The sequence below is a fragment of the Siphateles boraxobius genome, unplaced genomic scaffold (assembly GCF_051911475.1).
Source record: "Siphateles boraxobius isolate OS27281-9 unplaced genomic scaffold, OSU_SipBor_1 39, whole genome shotgun sequence".
Lineage (NCBI taxonomy): Eukaryota > Metazoa > Chordata > Actinopteri > Cypriniformes > Leuciscidae > Siphateles > Siphateles boraxobius.
This window is the reverse complement of record NW_027509019.1, coordinates 730,094-737,336: the sequence shown is the minus strand read 5'-3', so window position 1 is coordinate 737,336 and position 7,243 is coordinate 730,094. Positions and strand designations below refer to the sequence as shown.

At 40.4% G+C, this 7,243-nt stretch overlaps 2 long non-coding RNA genes across 2 annotated transcripts; both read right to left on the bottom strand.

Annotated features, from left to right (window-relative positions):
- Positions 1-2,233: 2,233 nt before the first annotated feature.
- Positions 2,234-4,619, bottom strand: LOC143703914 (uncharacterized). The gene is made up of 3 exons (XR_013191474.1): positions 4,536-4,619; positions 4,146-4,248; positions 2,234-2,264 (listed from the first exon to the last, which is right to left on the bottom strand). It is a non-coding gene; the product is annotated as an uncharacterized LOC143703914 (long non-coding RNA).
- A 90-nt stretch (positions 4,620-4,709) lies between these two features.
- On the bottom strand, positions 4,710-6,622 carry LOC143703912 (uncharacterized). Its single transcript, XR_013191473.1, has 3 exons — positions 6,543-6,622; positions 6,336-6,380; positions 4,710-5,032 (listed from the first exon to the last, which is right to left on the bottom strand). It is a non-coding gene; the product is annotated as an uncharacterized LOC143703912 (long non-coding RNA).
- Positions 6,623-7,243: the final 621 nt, after the last annotated feature.

The window sequence follows — 7,243 nt, the reverse complement described above, 5'->3', positions numbered from 1 at the left end:
TTTCCTAATTCGGGGAACAGACACAGTCTCTATGTGATGATATCTAGGTGACAGAAGCTCTATGTGATGGGGTTTATCTGACCTTGGTGACGTGAGACAGCTGGCAGGCGGTCGGTTTAGCCAGTTTGTCTGCTTCCTGACCTGAGCCCCAGATTGTCAAGTTTGAGCTCTAAGAGTATGTGCCATATTACTAGACAGAAGAGCAGCACCATCCCAGGAGGGATGAATACCATCTCTTTTCAACAGGTCAGGTCTGCCCCAAAAACTTTTCCAATTGTCTATGAATTCTATATTATTTTGTGGACACCACTTAGACAGCCAGCCATTGAGTGATGACAGTCTACTAACTATCTCATCACTCCGGCGAACAGGAAGGGGGCCAGAGCAAATTACAGTGCCTGACACCGTACTTGCGAGTTCACACACCTCTTTAACATTAATTTTGGTGATCTCCGACTGGCAAAGTCGAACATCATTAGTGCCGACGTGAATAATAATCTTAGAGAATTTACATTTAGCATTAGCCAGCACTTTTAAATTTGCTTTGATGTCAGGCGCTCTGGCTCCCGGCAAACATGTGACTATGGTGGCTGGTGTCTCTATTTTCACGTTCCGTGTGATAGAATCTCCAATAACTAAGGCACATTCAACAGGATTCTCAGTGGGTGTTTCACTGAGTGGGGAGAACCTGTTTGATGTTGTAACCGGAACGAAGAGCGGTGTTTTGTCCCGCGACTACAGCGCCTCACAGTCACCCAATTGCCCTGCTGCACGGGCTCTACTTCCGCCAGAACCGAACAATGTACAGTGTTCTATAAGCTAGTCACATCCAAAGCAGTATCTAAAGCCCTTGCACTCTTACAATTAACCTCAATTAAAGTTTGGATGCGTTTCTCTAGTTCTGAAATCTCCTCCGTCGGCCAGACTATCTCCCTGCATTTATCACATGTAAACCCTGTGCTGACAGAGAAGGCCATGCTATACATGTTACATAAAGTGCAAGTCACAATAAGAGGAGAAGAAGACATGACTTACCGTGTTTGTTGACTGATCACTACTTACCACAGCTTTGATGGATTTGTGAAAGGCGCAAGCTAAATAAATAAATAAATAAACAAATAAAGAGCGCACGGATGGCACGCCAACAGGCTAGCGAATTACTAGCGTGTTGTACTAGTAACGATTTAGATTGAAGCTAGCGATGTAAAGTTAATATGTGATGTTGAGTAAGATATTTTAGCAGTATAAACAAAAGAGAATGGTAGTAAATAATGATTCAAAACGGGAAGATATACGAAGCTACAGACGCCAACCAACTCAGCATAGCAGCGAGGTAGCGAGTGTCAGAGAGAGTGAGGGAGTGTGTGTGTGTGTGTGTGTGTGTGTGTGTGTGTGTGTGTGAGAGAGAGATATTGAGTGAGTGTGTGTGTGAGATTGAGTGAGTGAGTGTGTGTGATTGAGTGTGTGTGTGATTGAGTGTGTGTGTGTGTGTGTGTGTGTGTGTGATTGAGTGAGTGTGTGTGTGTGAGAGAGTGTGTGTGTGATTGAGTGTGTGTGTGAGTGTGTGTGATTTAGTGTGTGTGTGATTGAGTGTGTGTGTGATTGAGTGTGTGTGTGTGTGTGTGTGTGTGTGTGTGATTGAGTGTGTGTGTGTGTGTGTGTGAGATTGAGTGAGTGTGTGTGTGTGTGTGTGTGTGTGAGATTGAGTGAGTGTGTGTGTGTGTGTGTGTGTGTGTGTGTGTGATTGAGTGTGTGTGTGTGTGTGTGTGTGTGTGTGAGATTGAGTGAGTGTGTGTGTGTCTATAATTCAATGTTAGGCTGCATAGTTTAGATCAGCCGGAACCGGGGACACTCCCCATAAATCCTGATCTACTCGTTACATCATAAGGATGGCGTCTACACTAATACTAGTCTCTCTGTTTATCCGAGGTTTGCCGCAGTCTGCCGGATCCAGATCTGATGAAGGACCTTCGCCTGGACACTACGACAACGCAGTCCTGAAGTGTCAACCAGTTCCTTCCCTGTTACTGAAGTCAGCCGGATCCCGGCCGTATCCAGATCAGATGGTGGACCTGCACCTGGACCCATCCATGACGCATCCTTCATCAGCCCTGTGAAGGCCTCATCGACACGACAGTCATCGGCACTGATCCTCAACAATCTCGTCTACATACCGGCGTGATGACTCCGACTTCCAACCAGATGCACTGCATAATATAATGTTCTGATCCCGGCCTTATTCAGATCAGATGCTGGACCTGCACCTGGACACGAATTACAACAATAACTTTATAATATTTGAATGATATAGTACGCCTCACTCATTTCTGGTTATGTTTACTTTCAATGTACTGTGGTCGTCTAAACTAGCGACCGCGACGCTGAAGTGTGTGAGAACAGAGGAATAACATTAGTGCGAATCACCAACATTTGCTTATTGGGATTAAATATTTTAACCATTCTGTGTCATTTTTCAATATCAATCTTTTCACTATTTACATGTTTATGCCCAAAATGCTATAACATTCCAAGTAGTTGACTGTCATTCTCCTCTACGCTGTGTGTGTTATTGATTAAATAGCCTAGCCTATTTAACATGGTTACAGGCACCTCGGTCTGCCCATTTTAAAAGACTGGATTAAACACCAGCGCACACAAGCAATTCTTTTAATACTCAATTTCATTTAAAAATGTAAACCCAACAGGTATGACATGTCAGAAAGAGAAAAAAACTTCATGAGAAGACGAACATATAGGACTGCCACAGCTTAGTGGATAAATATATTTTAGCTATTTATTATTCAGGATGCACAGCAGGCTCAAGATAATTAACACAGAGATCAGAGTATTCACAGAGAACACAGAGTATTCACTGTTTTAATCAATTGGCAGCCATTAAACAGTGATAATAATCTGAATGTGTGGAGGTGTGCTGAAAGCTGTAACCGGAAACTCCCGATATGCACTAACTAGAACGCGGAAGAAGTTGTGCAAGTAGTCCATTGACGTGCTACATGTGAACGATATTATTTGTACTGTCCTGTAAAAATAATGTAGTTCATTTCAATTATTCAGCCTTTATGAGCAAGAAACTAATGCGCAAATGGCAATCTCATCGTTTTGATTTCAGCAAATTAGTTTGAGCAAATGCAGTGATTAATATTCACGAACCCGGCAGTTCATCAATCCTTAGTGCGGTTTATATTCTTATTAGTAGCAGAATTCGTAGTAGTATTATTATCTTATCGGTGTTATTGTTCGTTTTATTTTTACAGAAACACTGACCGACAATGTCTTAAGCAACACCAGTCCTAATTTCAGTTAAAATGACAAATCTGCATTCTTACGTCCTCATTCATACTGTTACCAAAAGTGAGAGAGCTTGCGCAGCACTGAGACAACGGTACTTTTAAATCCATAAGTAATTAACACGCTAGTTTTCATACTGAAAGAATATTTAACATAATTTGGTACTTTAGATATTTTTAACACAAGAACATTACACATTCTTCATGCTACATTTCTCAACACTGAGAATGAATAAATAAATGCTTGTTTCTCCAGACTCGCAGTTGTCAGTCATCCACAAGTCAGAACACTTTCATAAAGCCATAGCGATTTCAAGTTTATTTAGATTATATTGTTCCGAGTGTCTATGAATGACAAAGCGTATTTTCAGAGTCAATCCATGCGATCACGCAGAGGATTAAGTTAACTCAACTCAATATTTCAACACATCTCCCCCAGCCTGTTTAGCGTGAGGAGCCGGACGCACCGAGACGACTGTACGGTCCTCGCTGAAGAAACCCGTCACACAGCGGGAGTGAAAGGGGGATCGAGCGGGATTCTCTGTCGCTGTCTCTTTTCTATCATAAGCCTTACGCATTTGTCAATCATCCTGGCTTGCTATTTGGGGAATGAGCCAGCGCTGTGATCGGCCAAACTCTTCTTCTTCTTCTGCTGTTGCTTGATTTGAGGACAGCGCGTGCAACAGGCTTTTGCGTAGTTTAGAGTGACAAATCGTACCAGCGTACTTTGAGGTCAAAATGCGAACAGGTTGGCAGATCTGAGTCTGTCTCAAATAATATCTTTTTGATTTAAAGGCCAGAATTGATTAAACAAACAAAAAATAATCTTTTTCTTACTTATTTGGCTTCTCTCTTCTTCATTCTATGTCCAAATCTGCAAACAAGGGATGATCTACCAAGTTCTCTGCAGTCAAGTAGTATTTTGCATCAGGCACATGTTCTGTGGAAGAGTCAGTGAAGAGGGCGGATTAATCACATTTGGCCTTTCTGTAGTAGGCGTGTACACGTAAGGTGAATGTTACCATGACATTCAAAGCATGTGTTGCTGTTACTATGACATGAACATTTAATCACTGCTAACAATCATTATCAGTCCCCTGTGTTTTACACTTTGCTCATTTGTCATCAAGGTTTGACACTTATCATTTTACTGTCACTTTATGTTTCAGAACTTTATATGTTTTCCAAGCAATGTTAGTTCCACTTTGTTCTTGTTATCATTCTTACCTAATAATGGGTCTTTGTTGTGTTTTTCCATGAAGAATAGAGCGATGTATTCACAGCGCAAATCCTCATCCGTTTCTTCAATTCCTGCAAGCAATAGATTTCCAGTGTTTAGTAAAACATCACCAGTCATCAGTGATCTGTGTTCAAAAAGCCAACTCACTACTGAATTCTTTTTCGGCAAGGTGTGCATATTTTATATGCAGGGTTTTTGGGTTGATCAGTATCAATCTCTTGAGTAATGGGTAAGAAAGATCATTATCCGTCCAGTGACGGATTGCAACATGGATTTGGCTCATGATGCGGTTCGCTGTCTCGTCAGTCAGGCTCCCTCCGTTTCCTCTGATGAACTCCCTCAAGGTCACATAGGCAGGAAGATGTTCCATTACCAGGACGGTTTGGTCTTCCAAGATGAAACGCTCATATAGACGTACGGAATGGTCGCAAGTTGGACGCTTTTGCATTTTCAGCAATGAAGTGCCCTCTTCGACAAACTTAGGCTAAAGAAAAGAGATTGATAAAACATTGGCTAAATTCAAATCTCCTAATTAAAGAGTGAGGGAAATGAAAGATGAAAGCATTAGCCATGTTTCCATCACCCTGTTTTTACGCACATTTTAAAGTCTTGCATCAGAAACGTGATGGAAACGGCAAATGAGAAAAAAATCCCTTAAGTCGCTAAAAAGTTCACACACTCACTTGAGGTGGTTTTTGACTTGTGCGAAAAAGCATTAATGCGAATATTGGGAGATGGAAACGCATTTGCCAAATTAATTTGATTTATATTGAACTATTCAAAATAAAACCATTGTAAGCACATCACAGTATCATTCGAATCAATGTCTCAGTGTGACTGGTACAAATGTCTCATTTCCAAATAAGTAAAACAAAAGGTAATATGGTTTTTAAGAGTTTAGAGATAACTGGCACACAAAGGAAGATGATCCAACCCCCAAAAGGTGTCAACTCTGAATGCATATTACCATTGTTTCCATGTGAAAGAGGTTCTGGCTATTTAATGGGCCGCAGCGAGGGATTCTGGGCCTTTCTGTACTTCAGATCAGGCCGTGAGGCTGAGAGTGTCCGAGACTCTCAGCCTCATGTATTTTTTAAAATGTTGGGTTTGCATCTCTTCTCTTTATTCCAGAGCATTTGATGTTTGGTATCGATTATCTTTGGATTGATTATGTAATTGGCATGATACATTTACCTGACATAATAAATTGTTACATTTGATTATTCTAACTGACTTTGACACTATTTTCATTAGAGTTAAAAGGAATAGTCAAACATTTGCTCACATAATGATGCTCATTCGAAAAAGATTTGCTTCACGTTTGGATGGAAACCCAGCTAATGAAAAAAAACTCTAAAACTAGAATTTCATGAAGAATAAAGTCTTAGAATTAGTCTTAGATTTTTCTAAACTGTCTCTGTTAATAATGTATTGTATCAAGTGTCCGTTTCATTATAATATTCAGATTTATCATAAATAATTGAACACGCACATGTATTTTAAGTTCTGTTAAAGAGGGGTGGAGGTGGGGTCACATTTGAGCATTTAAAAATTGACTTGAAAGAAACGCAATAGTCACTTTCTGAAGTAACTAGTTACTTTTATAATGTGTAACTGAGTAACTAATTTAGTTACTTTTTGGAAGAAGTAACTAGTAACTGTAACTAATTACTTTTTAAAAGTAACTTGCCCAACACTGGTTATATATCATACTATCTATATTATCGAATTTAACAAACCAATTCTTACTGGAGAATTTCATGAAGAATAAAGTCTTGTCAACTTACCGATGTTTCCCAAAGTCTGCACCTCTCAACAAATTTGATGGCAACCTAAAAAATAAAGACAATTTTTTGCACATGATCATCTACAGTCTACATTTTTTTAAACACTTTTTGAACAAAACTGTCAACACTGATGTTTATGGCAAGACTCAAAGTTCACAGAAGGAAACAAGAGACAAAACATTTGTTTTTGGAGAAAGAGCAACATACTTTCTGGCCGTCCGATCTTCTAATTCCTTCATGGACACGATCATCATATCCCACTTTCTTTCCAACTTTATAAAGACACCGAAAGTATTTATGTTGCAGTATCGGTTGACGAGGAAATCTTAAGGTCACTGAAAAACACACAGCAACAACGTGTTAACATACAGCATGAGACTGAACACACCAGTGCAGATCAGGAGCCAGTATGAGTGGAGATTACAAACAAAACCAGAACAACAGATTGAAATGGACATGAATCCAGTGGTACGTGATACCTCTACTGTAAGTAAAAGTAGCATATATGTTCTCATGAATGTGACCGTAGCAGCAGCGGCTTGTTGCTATATTGGATTGTCTCTAGAACTAGGTGTGCAGGAATCTCAGTTTACTCTAGACTACAGCACTGCATGATGACTGGAGACTCACGGTCAGTGGGCTCGGCTGGCCTCGGCTCCTGTCCGGGAGTTTGCGGACGCTCCTGCGAAGGCTCAGGCACACAAGGACACACTTTCCCTATAAAGGACTGGAAGCCGCGCTTTACAGCAGCCAAACGAGGACGGCCTTCCCTCCCTTCAGTGTGTTTTTCGGAAAGCAAAGAATATTGATTAGAAACATTTATTAGCACAGATTACAGCTGAATGATTAATGTAAAACTGTCCAGATGTTCATGTGAATAATTAGCAGGTTTAGCACTGAGGGTCATG